We start from the raw sequence: 14,457 nt of genomic DNA on the forward strand, positions 1-14,457 counted from the left end.
AATACTGTATCAGTTTGATGATTGAATCATGGACAGTGAGAACTGAAAGGAGAAGACTGATATTGGCAGAAGTGCATTTGTGGGATAAGCATTTTTGGACTGTGAAAGAAATAATGAAAGACCTAAAATTCGACAAATAATAGAATTTGTAGAACAGTACAGAAACAGCTGGAAAGAACACATTAATATGATGATGTCTAACATGATTCCAAAATAAGATTTTAAATTATCAGCCCAGCCAAAAGTAAAAGAAGTTCTGGAAGATCTTTGAAATTACAGAATGATTCTGTTATGTAATACATACAACAACTAAAATATTATTTTCCATAGTCCTTTTTCATAATACAAATTAGGGAATGATAGGAGCTGAAACAAAGAGAAACCACACAAAGCATCTGCTTCTTGTGTGACAAACAAATTAATATGTCTAATTTAATAAAAGATTTATCAGGCAGTATTTAATTATCTGGCAATCTGTCTCAAAAAATTTTCCTGCCCCTTTGAGTTCATTTAATTTAATTCATGTTCTTAGTAATTCCAGCTTACCATTCAAGAAAAGAAAATTAACACTTCACACACACTCAGACTTGGGGAAATTTAAATTGTAAGTGGATACTTTGTCTGAATTGCTAAATCTGCTTTAAAAAATGGATGATATATCATATAAATCTTTGATTAACCTCTCAGTATAACAGTATTTAATTAACATATTTAAAACAGAGGAAACAGAAAGAGATTCTGGACGGAATTAACAATGCATACATTTTTGCAGTTAATTCAAAACATAAGGTGAATACTGCTAGCTTTATAAATTAATAATTGTACAAGTAGATTCTAAAGGTCTCTACAATTGTGTGTAACACTCATGATTACTAAGATATTAAACTGGACCCAATAGAGTAGATCTGTCCCACCCTTTACCTGAGGACAGACACAGATAAAGTTTCTGAATTGTTCTTTTCTTCAGAATACTGGATGATGGGCAAATTATAAATGCTCAGTATTCAAGAGTAATAGTTATGCAATTTGGCGATCCATTTCTGTCTTCTTGTATGACACGAAGAACCAACAAGTCACTCCGTTTTTAGGGTTTTGAATTTTTACAGCTCTCTGGTTGGACTCCCTAGATGAAGACCCAGTCTGTTAAAAGACCTCTACCTATACAGAAAAACATAAATTCAAAAGAAATATAGAGATATGTCCATGCTCAGAGTGGGATTTTAACCAATAATCCCTGTGTTCAGACACATACCACAGATCATGCACCCACTGGAATCAGCACTCCATTGTCCTACTGTGTCTAATTTCTACTAGTACAGGTTCCTAGGGTAATAAATTTGTATGTACATTTATGACCCTACTACATTCAAATTTGGATAGCCCTAGCTTCAGTGGTTCATTGCTCATCACAATCAAACTGAAAGGTAAATGTAAATATTATGCGGTTTCCACAATGGCTTGTCTTTTGTTTCTAAAGTTCACTTCCATATATTGAATTTCAGGAATTTTAATTGATTCAAAGATCTTAAATTATGAACAAAACAAACATAATAAACACTGAAAACAAATCTCATTTACCGACTGAAATACACCTTGGATTGAACTAATGATAAGCTAGCATTTTGTTTACCTTTCCTTGATGGCAGTAAGAATTTCTCTTGCTTAGAGAAAATATAGACCTTAGAGTGACTCTCAATTTTACATTTATTCCAGCACAATCTTCTCGCTGCATATTTTAAAAGCTTCAATCATGATTAGATTACAGTATAAACTCTGAAGCAAAGTTTGTTGCCATATCAGACAATCAAGCTAGTGCTAAGCTAATGGTTGTTTTTGATTCACATCACCAAGCACTCTGACACTTCAGTGTTCCGCGACTTCTGATTACCGAGCTTTCTACCAATTCCCTCACGGTAATTATATATTATTCACACCATTTGCTCGTCTAGATAGGGGGAGGGTGGATTTGAAAATACTCAATAAATGCGTTGTCTCTTGCAGTGTTTCCTAATCGAACAGAAAATCCCAGGAAGTTTCTGTAGATGCTGCACAGCAATAAAAGCTACAGAAAGGGGTCGGTGATGAACATCTATAATGTGTGTGTGTGTGTGTGTGTGAGCATGGCTAGGAAGGAGGAAGGAAGGATGCAAAGTAATATATACATCAATACATTCCACACAACTGCAGCTAGGTTTCCAGAGAAGCAGTTTTATTCTGCTATAATATCAAATGGTCCACTCAGCCTTATGAGGATAACTGAGGAGGTATTTCAAGGAAACAGCAGCTCTGGTCTAGAAAACCGAGATTAACGGCCATGGGGATCCGTTGCACTGACCAGGCGACACCCTCTATCCACGAAAGTTGGCACTAACTTTGCTGACAAGCGGTGGTCGCTCAGTCGGTATAGTTCACTTGTGGAATAAAACTATAGAGTTTGTAATATCAAATTATTTATAATGCACACAAAGAGAAACACAAAAGGTCATCAATAAGAGTACTAGCTGGCTTGAAGTCCCTTAACCTCCAGAATATGAAGATTACTGAGTAACTTTGGCTTTCTGAGGAAGCATTATTGTCCCCCACTCTCAGCAGATTTGTCAACACCAGATTATTTTCTATGGTTCTGCAATAAAGACAATGCCTACAGCCATAACTCACACATTATGCATGAACTGAAAATCAACATATACAGCATTAATGTCGACGTTTAGGTCATGACACTGCAAGCAGTCTCTATGAACATGTTTGATCATGGTCGGTTATGCATGCAACATGGTGGTGAACTCATTCAGAAATTTTTGAACACTGAATAAAGTTCTTGATTTGAAAACCACAATACTGCACACATGAGTCTCATTAAAATGTCCCTAACCCTCTAATACATGACACCATTAACATTTGTAATCTTTTTCCTGGTGCTGCAAACGTGTGGGTCTTGGTCTCCTCCATAGGTCTCTGGAGGTTTCGTAACAGTAAACTTTTCTGGTGCTGGATGGTCAGCCCCACACCCAACGTCCAATCCTGGAGGACCAAGAACTACCCTTTGATCTGTCTAGCTCTACTGGGAGCTTATATGCCTGCCAGCTTTGCTCTCTGGGGGTTATGAGCATGCCGTAGCTCCTCTGCGTGACAGATAAAGTCTTTTTTTTTGTTGCTAGTGGGGTGGGACTAAGTCCCTTGTACTGCGGCCACTGCGGCCACTTCTGGCCTACTGTACCAGCCCCAGATGGTAGGTGAGGGTGATTGTGGAGCAATTGGTGGAATGAAGATTGGCAGGGGAAACCGAAGTACTCGGAGAAAACCTGCTCCAGCGCCACTCTGTCCACCACAAATCTCACTTAACCAGACCCGGGATCGAACCCTGGCCGCCGCGGTGGGAAGCCAGCGACTAACTATGGCGAGCCTAGATAAAGTGTTAGTCCTTGAGGAGGTACATACAGTGAATGGTCAAGTAAAGTATTGTTTTAGACAATTACAAAACTATAAACATGTACACTGGAAAGCACAGCAGACACATATGTAGATGTTATTTAACACATGCAAGGGCATACATTGGGAAAGCATTCATCCTTGCACTAGCCTCTTTTCAGTAAACATTTTAATTCCTGTAACAAAAAGTCGTTCCTGTAATATGCCGTGGAGGCCCATAGGGTTGTGAGATGTCGACACTTCCACATTTTGTAGACAATCAGCTTGCAGGTGGCGGTGAGGTTGTCACCCTTACATGCTGGTCGCCCTTTACCCCCAGGAAGATTCCTGGTACTCATTTATGTCAGAGGCTGAATCGACCCCAGGGCCATAGTGCGGCTGCAAGGATTAAGTCAACTGAAAAAATCCAATGAACTCATCGGGATTCGAACCCGCGACCCTCCGGCTTGTAGCACAGTGTCTCAACCAATTATACTACTTATACTTTCAAAATCATTTTCTTTAAATACAATTCTAGAAGGTATTCTAATTGAGCACGTGACCAACTGTAACTGAACTGAACTATTAAGCTCACCAACTACATAAAGCAGAAGACTACTAGAAGAGCTAGTCAGAAAATTCTTCCGACAGTTAATTACTGTGTTCGCAGCAGCATGCCACTGGATCCTAGCGGCAGGTTGACAAATTCAGATCACCCCCTGTGACCTTACTTCTTTAAGATATATTATCATCCCATCTATGATTAGGTCTCATCAGATCAAGTTTTCAAACTAAATTCTGTGTGCATTTCTTATTTCCACCATGCATCCTGCTTGGTTTCATCATCCTAATAACATCTATTGAGAAGTTTATCGCTATGCATTTCTCTAGTGCCTTCAACAATTAACTCATAGGAATTCACCTTGGCAATGGTGGCTGTTGAATTTCACTTGAAATTAGGAAGCTACAGCGGTCAAATATTCATTGCATTTTGGTTTTGGATCTTGAGTTCAGAGGTTGGCTCTCCTGACTGAGGTTTCTTAAGATTCTCCTCGCTTAGTGGGGAGTGGAGTCCACTCTGCACGGCAGCCACTGATTGGCCTATTGTAGCCTGCTCCGGGTGATTATGATGATGGGGAATTTGGTGGAATGAAGATTGGCAGGGGAAACGGAAGTACTCGGAGAAAATCCGCCCCAGCGCCACTTTGTCCACCACAAATTCCACTTGACCAGACCCGGGATCGAACCCGGGCCGCCGCAGTTGGAAGCCAGCGACTAACCTCTTGAGCTATGGCGCGGCCTGAGGTTCTCCTCACTTCCCGGGAAAATTCTGGATTAGTACCTTAAAATATGTCGCGTTTCCTTGCACATCCATTCGAAATAATCATCCGCACTGAACACACGCGTGTAGGGGTATAACTGTAGACATATATTTTGGACGTGCTTGCTTCGAAAATTAGCCGGGACACCTGCTATACTGAGAATTTTCGTGATTTTCCTCAGTCCCTCCACGAAAGTACCGGAACAATGCCTCGGTTATGCCAAGACCGCTTCATTCCAGATTCCTTCCAGTTCATTTTTCACTGGAAACACTCACGGAAATTAGTCCAATGAAAGCTGAGAGTGAGTGAAATAGACTCGAAACAGCGGCGAAGGGCGAAATACCTGTTCCTGACAGGCATCGATTCCTGGTCGTCCAGCCCACTTTCTATAATTATATGCATTAAAATATTTTGTTACAATGATGGAATTATAATGGCATATATTATATATCCTTCGCATCAAACACAGCTGTTGATTGATATGTGCATGTTTGTGACACGGATGAGAGCGTTATGTACAATTGCATCAAAGTTACATATGTTTCACGGCGTACTTGCGGTCGCCACAGTGTTAGTGCCAGCCACTGCCACTTGGTACAACTAGAAATTATCCGCCCACATGACACCTGTGAGACTAATCAATCATCGTTCGCTCTGTCTACCCATCCGTTTGTCTGGCTGTCGTTTAGGTGGTACTGTAGCATACCATACACATAACATGTCTCGAAACTGCAGAAGAATGCATAAATATTGGTATTGTTTTACCGTCTAGAGCCACATACCGACTAGATCGGCTCTGGGTGCTTACATTAAAACCGACAGAGCGGAAGAGATCGGCTCGTTAAATGGTAAGTAGTACTCCTACAGCATTGCCAGGGCCAACATACCGATGTTTAGCGGAAAGAATGAGCTTTCACTTGAAGTATTTCTGTCGCTCTTTGAACATCATTTGAGGTTAGTTTGGTAGGGGTCTTAGTGCAACCGAAATTATCTCCAAGCAGTTTTGGCATTTCTAGCCACGGCGGGCTCTTGTGAACATGTTAATGAATCTTCCGAATAACATTAAATGCTGAGATTTTCTTGAGTGGTTGAGCAACTGCTGGCTTCTCAAGAAGGAGTCAATTACGTGGAATTTATTAGTTACTTCTGTGGAAGAAGACTTGTTTCTAAGTTGAATTGTTGGGCCGCGCCATAGCTCGAGCGGTTAGTCGCTGGCTTCCCACCGTGGTGGCCCGGGGTCGATCCCGGGTCTGGTTAAGTGGGATTTGTGGTGGACAAAGTGGCGCTGGGGCAGGTTTTCTCCGAGTACTTCGGTTTCCCCTGCCAATCTTCATTCCACCAATTGCTCCACAATAACCCTCACCTATCATCTGGGACTGGTACAATAGGCCAGAAGTGGCCGCAGTACAAGGGGCTTAGTCCCACCCCACTAGCAATTGTAGCAACAATATGACATAGCAGCATTGATTCGAGTAAAATAAACGTAAAATTTCCTTGTACTTAATTAAGCACTATACCATGAAGATATATGTATAAGCGAATGGAGGTATAGACCCACGAATTAGCCTTGGCACTAGATGGAGATGAATGGTCAGCCTCAGGCCCTGGCCGATTTGCCCCCGTACCCATTGCGGAGGAGGATCGATATGCCCCAGAGTCAGTCTGGATGCCGCGAACTTCAGCGTATCCTGTGAAGAAGAGAAATCTAGTGCATCCCTGCCGGGGATGGAACCATTATTCTTCTGTTTCCCAACCTGCAGCCCAGCCACACCACCGACTGAACAATACATGCTCGATGATGGGATGGAAGAGATAATGGGTCTATAATTTGAAATTAGGGACTACAATGGATGATTAGATACAAAGCCAGATAATTCTTCTATCCTAACGCGTGTAAACTTACCGCCAATACATGACAACTTTAGCTAAACTTCCTTTCTTGTGAGGGAAGGCCTATGGTATCGCACTGGCCGTATGTCCGTCCGTCTTCTCAACAAACTGATGGACTTTCATAAGCTTGGCATGAATGTCATGCCACTAGAGGTCATTTAACTTTTTCAAGTTCCAATTTTCTGCCTGTAATAATAACAACATGGCGGTTATATGACTTCCAAGATTGCAATGACGCTAGACGCTCTTGGTGTAGGACTCTGCAACGTGTTCTATTCAAACCATAAGTAAATGTTGTTAAGGCACAATGTGAAGCAACATGGTGGCCAAGCGAAATCGGCATTTATCTAAAGGGCTGATAGTGATCTACTTATGCTGGATACATAAAAGTGTATAACTTTCTCAATAAATTTAAATGTGGGCTCCCTTTGTGGCACGACAATATCCAGGCTTCAAGCATGTTTCGTGTTACCATAGCCAAAGCGTCCCTTATGCGGGCTTTCAGGTGTTGCAAATCCACTGGGGTTAAATCTGGCGACCCAGGAGGCCTAGCGATTAGTTCATCTCTGCCGATCCATCTCCCAGCCATCTCTCTGTCCAGTTGATTCCTAACTTGGTGGCAAAAATGTGGCGGCGCATGCGTGTAAGCCGGGTATGAAAATAAAATAAAAACTTTCAGAGTTTTCCTTTTTCGACGACATAAACCGGATACGTGTATGATAATTAGTTTCCGAGATATAAATTTTTATTTTGGGTACCTTTCATCTGGGCACCGATATATAGGACCCACTGTTTGGTACAAATGCGATCAACAAGTCTATAACTTCTCTCCCTGAGTTAGAAAGAAACCACTACAGAAAAATGTGAAACGCTTCGTGTTTTGGGTAGCTCTCACTCATGAATGTTTTGGATATCAATGATCTTTTTCCACACGATAGAATTCAGATCTGGTCTGTATGTGAAACAATATTTGTATTGGATTGGCTATTCCTGTGGTGGTTATTGTGTTTGCATAATAATGAACTAACATACAAACTCCATGCATTTTCTCTCTCACAATGCAAATCACTGAAAATCTGCTATACAATCCTTCCCGAGTGTTCCCATGCGCATCTTCTTAAGCGCAAAAAAAGAATCGCTGAGTTGGGTCTGTGTGCGTGGGTGATTACGGCGAGAGATGGAATTGTGGGAATGAGCAGTGACCCTTCTACTGCACAAGCGCGCACGTCGGCCATCTTGTCATCATTGATAGTAGGAAATTTAAAAAGAAGCGAGATTTGGCTGGCCTGCAATGGTACACAGTTCTTAATAATGGATCACTTTATTCAGAAGTTGACAGAAGACACATAAGTGATATTTTGTTGCACCCTGTTGTGTAAATCACTATAGATAATATTTATTATAATCCTGTCAACACACCACTATTTCCAGCGGTAAATTTGGCTGTCAAGGACGACATGTTTCGTCAGATATGTACCATCTTCAGGTCTGATTTTTTTGTTACAATTATTCTATACTGTACTTAGCGTAGATTTTCCACTTAAATCGAATGGCTCCATCAGTGTGTTATATAATATGTAAAGCTGTCCCTGTGCTTAACTAAATAAGCACTATACCATGAAGGCATATGGGGGAGTGGGTGTATAGATCCACATTTTCTTGACCTCTGCACTAGCTGGAGGCGAGTGGTCAGCTTCACGCTCCTGTCGCTTTAGCCCCGGGTGAAGATCCCCCAGTGCCCACTGGATAGGAGGCTGGCTGTGTGGCCCAGAGCCGGTCTGGACGACGCGGAGAAGAGAAAATTCTTGACCTAATGGGACTCGAACTCCGATCCCTCGATCGTCCAGCCCGTAGCCAGTCGCTATACCGACTACGCTTATATTTTAAACTGTAATGTGGTTGCTTTTACCGTGCTGAACTCATAAGCATATTTTTTATCTCTTAAGAAGCGAAATTAGGCTAAAAAATCAGCCCCGTTAGCGAGGATTTTAAAATCATACAAAGTAAAGGTATCCCCGGAGTTAGAACCACGCCACGAAGGGGTAGGAGAGGTATATGTCCACCATTCTTAAACCCGGCACTAGATGAAAGTGGCTGTCAGCTTCACGATCCAGCCGGAACAAGACCGGCACCCGCCATGTGCGAGACTCTACTGGGATTCGATTCTGGATTCAATGACCGTCCAGTCCGTAACCTAGTCGCTATATCGACTGAGCAATTCCGACTAACTACCAAAATTCCGAAAACGTTTCAATGTACCCCCAGGTAATTTGGCGACTTTTCTCGAGTCTCATACAGCGTCGGATGGTAGGATAGCAGTTGGATAATAATAATTTGGAAGGAAGTGACGGTAGTCTAATCGAGGTACTATCCCAGCATTTCTTTGGAGGAAATGAAACCACGAATAACCGCAGTTAGGATAGCAGGTGTCCCGACAGATACTCGAACCAAGAACCTCCCGAATATAAGTCCAGTGCCAATCTCTTCTGTACGTTTCAATGATCTGAGGAGGTGGACGCTTCAGGGCACGGGAGGCCACCGGAAGGAGTAACATAATCACAAAGGAAATGCTACTTCGGGAATCCATTCCTAAACGTGTCGTTGTTGGGGGACGGTAGTTATGGCGTTCTACGTCACCGGAAATAGCTTCATTATAAAACGCGCTCTCAAATTAAGCAGACGATGTCTACCTGTAGCTACGTCCGGTCACAGCATTCACTTCGAGTATAATAACTGGAAAATATATCGCAGAATTTTCAAACATTACCTTAAAATCCTTTTTACATAACCTACACGAAATGGGGTTAATCCTGTCCCAATTCCCAAGTCGCCAGTCCAACACGCCGTCAATGTTGAGACAAATTACACTGTCTGCCTACCTAAGAAGGGGCAGGGGTGTTCTCAATTGGCATGAATTCGCAACGAATTTAAAGGAAATGGGCCAATTAGTACTTAAAACATTGGCGGTCTTAATTGAATCAGGCCGGTCACGGTAGCCGAGCGGCATAGCTCAGTCGGTATAGCGGTGGGCTAAGGGCCAGACGGCCGGGGTTACGTTCTCGGCAGGCGCAAGGGATTTTCTCTACTCTACGGATTCCAGACCGGCGCTGAGGCCCATCCAGCCTCCTATGCATGGGTACCGGGGGCCCTTTCCACGGAATAAAGCGGCCGGGGCGTGAAGCTGACCACTCACTTCCATCTAGCGCCTGGGACGAGAATGATGGAGCTGTATCTCCACTCTCTCCTATGCCTTCATGGTGTAGTGCGTATTAAATTAATTACAGGGACAATTTTATCTTTGCCTTAGCACCTACAACTTTTTCCGCAGATGGTTAACCGGTACAATTACATTACTAGCACACAACAGAATGTACAAATTGAAGGGCTGAATGATTATCTTTTACTGAAGTAGGGGCAGGTCACAGTAGCCGAGCGGTCTAACACATGAACGGTCTTCGTTCACTCGGAAGCCGGGATTGTGGGTTCGAATCCCACACAAGGCACTGACGTTTGGTGTTTGTATGCGTTTATTCTGTTTGTGTTGTCCTCTGTTTAGGTAGAGGCCTTGCGACGAGCTGATCACCCGTCCAAGGAGTCCTACCGAATGTATAAGATCAAGAAACTGAGAAATCAGCCATAAGCTCCAAAGTTGGAGCGAGAGGAAGAAACAAATAACTGAACCAGGGGACAGACGGATGAGGTCTGATATAAAAATAAAAGCTGAGACGAATAAGCAGGCCAGTATGGCCATGAATGCAAGGCAAATTCATGATGTAAGTATAGATAATACATGTTTCGAAAACGTGGAGAATTTCAAATACTATATAGAAACGATAGGAGATCAAAATTACATTTAAAACGAAGCTAAAAAGTAGATTAAATATGCTGAGTGTTTACAATCGTTCATTCCATAATCTTTTACGTTGCCATGTTCTGTTTAAAAATTCAGAACATTAAAATATAAAAGTTAAAAGATTAGCACCACGGCCCAATGTAAGATTTGGTCTTCTTCTGGTGATGTGCTTATAGCTCCAACATTTCTCAACCTTCGACATTAGATGGAGGTAAGTGTCCATCGCCACACTCCGTCCGCTCTAGCCAGTGGGAAAGGACATGTTAGGATAGTAGCTCCGCTTTGATGCCGAACAAATGATTTTCTTCCTATCCTATGCTATCCAACAAAGGAATTAATTTCACGTTCGAACCTTAGAGAGTTTTATAAAAAGAAACTAGAAGTCTGGGGAAGAACTAATCGACTACTTTCCTTTGATACTGCATGGACCGCATAGAAAACGACGCATCCAACAATTCTTCTATTGCTGCGTGTGTATAAGTTTCCGCGGTAATGTTTTTACCGAGCCGTTGCTTAGCAACGAGAAGGGAATACAGACAAATAAACTGATGGGAGGGACTTATGAATAGGCCGTTGAGAGGGGCTGAGGTACTATAATATACATACCAAGTTCCATAAAGACTGGTTCGGCCATTCAAAAGTTTATAGGAGGACGGGGGTATACACAGACAGCATGATGATTTCATAAGCCTACTTTAAGTAAAAGGTAAAGTTTCTTCTGTGCTTAACTAATTAAACACTACGCCATGAAGGCGTATTGGGGAGTGGATGTATAGACCCAGGTTTTCTTGACCTCGGTACTAGTTGGAGGTGAATAGTCAGTTTCGCGCAACGGCCGCTTTACTCCCGGGGAAAGAGCCTAAGGTAGGCATTGGATAGAAGGTTGGGTGGACCTCAGAGCCGGTCTGGATGACGTAGAGGAGACAAAATTCTTTACACTACCGAGACTCGAACTCCGACTCGTCGGTCGTCTAGCCCGTAGCCTGTCGCTATACCGACTGAGCTATCCCGGCTCTTCATAAGCCTACTTTTAGTTTCTCAAAATAAGGAAAGTAGGCTAAAAACTGAGACACTGGAAAAGTAAAAAAAAAAAACAGCCTCAAACTCCCCTCTTTACTCAAGCACGACTTATGAGGGGCAAATATTATGCAGCTAATCACCATAACGTCGTGTAGTCCGACAAAAGTCAACGGACGTTTCGCAGGAACTTATGGCCTGTATCTTCAGGGTGGGAGAATAAGCCGAGCAAGAAACCGGAGTGAAAGCTCGATTGACATTCAACGGACTACAGAGCGCTATATCCCAGAAGACAGAACTCTTCATAACCACTTCTGTAAGAACCTCAAGTCCTACATAAAGCTAATCCTTTGTAATTATCTTTACTGTTTAATTACTTCCTTCGTTTTAAACTCAAACATTTGTTTGGAAGAACTCTCAGCGGGCAGTGAGAGTTGTTGCATTTTTGCCCCAAACTACTGCAAAGTTCACAGAAAATGATTCTGTCGACAGAATAAATAGCAGCCCCTAAAACAAAGAAATACTCCCCCCTACTGTTCACAGTCCTGTGAAATATCTCCCTGCTGACCATGCAACGTCATTCTCGCTATCTGCTCTCGAGGGCTGAATGAATTTCAATTAAACTTGGAGGGTTCAATATTGACATATTCCTTTTAAAATTCACCCCCAGTTCTTCCGCCCTAAAACCCTATCAACCGGGTGTTCAGCGTTATATACAGGGTGTAACTGGAAAGCGCTGACATATTTTTGACGTGAGTTCCGCATGCCAAAACAAGAAATAACGTCCATATGAAAATGTGTCCGGAAACATTTGATGTGTGAGTTATAGTTGAAAGAATGACGTGTAGACACCAGCAGCAGTTCAGCATCAGCAGTCGGCAGGGTCTACTGGTGATGTCTGGGTAGGCCCGCATGTTTTGCCGCAGGCAACCACTACCGAGACTTCCGCTTGCATGATCTGCCAAAGCTACTGGAAAATGTGCCACTGGCAGTCAGCACGAGTGCGGTACATGCATGATGGTGCTCAGCGCTGTGCGAGATGTTCTCACTATAATGACCGGTGGATAGGTAGAGGACGACCCGCTGCATGGCCTGCACGCTCGCCGGACTTCAATCCTCTGGGTTACCTGTGGGGACACCTAAACACACTTGTGCATGCAGCACCTCTTGACAAAGAAGAGGCGTATCGTACTGTGAATTCCTGTCAGACTATCCGCAGATGCCCCGGCATCTTTGCACGGATGCGGCGGTCCATGATGAGACGTGTCGAGGCGTGCGTTGAATCTCATGGAGGACATTTTGAGCACTTTTTTGTAAACATGTTTTTTTCAGGTATAACTCAACAAAATATTTCCGGACACGTGTTGATATGGACATTATTTCTTGTTTTGGTATGTGGAACCCATGCCCAAAACTTGTCCGCACCTTTCAGCTACACCCTATATAGCGCTACACAGAACGCACAACAGTTTTCTTAACGCGTTAGAAAATGCACGCATAGCGTAACGCTTCTGTTGCGTCGTCTCCCTGTTGTTTATTTATCTCGAAAGAAATTTTTAAATTTTAACAAAATGACGGTTGTAGTAGTACTGTCAATTGCTGTTTAATGAAATGTGTTCTGGTGTATTTGCTCAAAGCAAGAACTGTGAAGCCAGAGAAACAGTTATTGTTAGGTAACGGCTGTGTAACACGCAACAATGGAGTAACTGTCGGAAGCGGTGTTTTCTGTGCTACAAGTCGGAAGGTCGCGGGTTCAATTCCCGATGAGGTAACTGTTTTTTTGTTTTCAATATACCTAATTTTTCCAGAAGCACTATGGCCCTGGGGTCGACTCAGCCTCTAACAGAAATGAGTACCAGGAATCTTCCTGGGGGTAAAGGACGGCCAACGTTTAAGGCTTACAACCTCACCGCCATCTGTGAGCCGATTTTCTAGAAAATATGGGAGCCTCGACGTCTCAGAACCCTATGAGCCTCCAAGGCCTGTTACAGGGATAATGTGAGCGCGCGATGGGTGGAATAAAACCCGTTATAATACGTTTCGCTCCAAGTTCTGGGGTTCAGGACTGACAGCCCAGCATTTCCTTGAGCCGCGAACTTAACGCTGCCACCAAAGCCGAGTTTCCTCTATACAAATGAATCAGGGCGCTCAACTCAAATCCCGTATCGCTAACTCCTAAGTTAGGGGCTTCCTAACACGGAGCACACTCATGCAACACAACAGATTGACCCATTTAAACGGGGTTCAAGCATAGTTCTATGGAAGGGTAATTAGCTGAAGTTACCTTTCAGAACGTGTAAATGTTACTAGTAGAGGATTTCAGTTTGCTATACACAAGTTTCAACACATTTAATTCCAATTTAAAATTCACTAAATCTATGTATTGCCGGTCACGGTAGCCGAGCGGTCTAAGGCATGCACTGTCTTCGCTCGCTCGGAAGCCGGGATCGTGGGTTCGAATCCCACTCACAGCATGGATGTTTGTGTGCGTTTTTCTGTGTTTGTATACAGGTAGAGGCCTTGCGACGAGCTGATCACCCGCCCAAGGAGTCCTACCGTATGTGTAAGATCTAGAAAAACCGAAGTGAACGGAGTTCATGGAGGTAGGCCTAGGCCCACTGGGGCTGTAGTGCCAAGGAAAAAAAATCTATGTATTACGTATGTGAGTGTAAAGGTAGAAACAAAATTAAAGTTGTCCCTGTGCTTAAATAATAAAGCACTGATCGAGATAGTGGTTAGCTTCAGCTCCGTCCACTTTACCTCGGAGGAAACGATCACTGTACTCATTGAATACATGATTGGATCGGCTCTAGAGCCTAACTGGACGCTATGGAGGGGAGAAAAGAATCTTTTCGGGAATGGAATATCGATTCACCGATCACCCTGAACGTATTATTTTTTTAATTAGCATAGTGGGGGGTGGAGTCCAGTTGGGTCCACTCGGCACGTCGGCCACTAATTGGCCTA

At 43.0% G+C, this 14,457-nt stretch overlaps 1 protein-coding gene across 5 annotated transcripts in view; it reads right to left on the reverse strand.

Moving 5' to 3' along the window:
* Positions 1-14,457, reverse strand: part of LOC111867602 (extracellular tyrosine-protein kinase PKDCC) — a 157,823-nt gene that overhangs the window by 12,888 nt on the left and 130,478 nt on the right. The window lies entirely within an intron of this gene.

The sequence above is a fragment of the Cryptotermes secundus genome, unplaced genomic scaffold (assembly GCF_002891405.2).
Source record: "Cryptotermes secundus unplaced genomic scaffold, Csec_1.0 scaffold519, whole genome shotgun sequence".
NCBI classification, from domain to species: Eukaryota; Metazoa; Arthropoda; class Insecta; order Blattodea; family Kalotermitidae; genus Cryptotermes; species Cryptotermes secundus.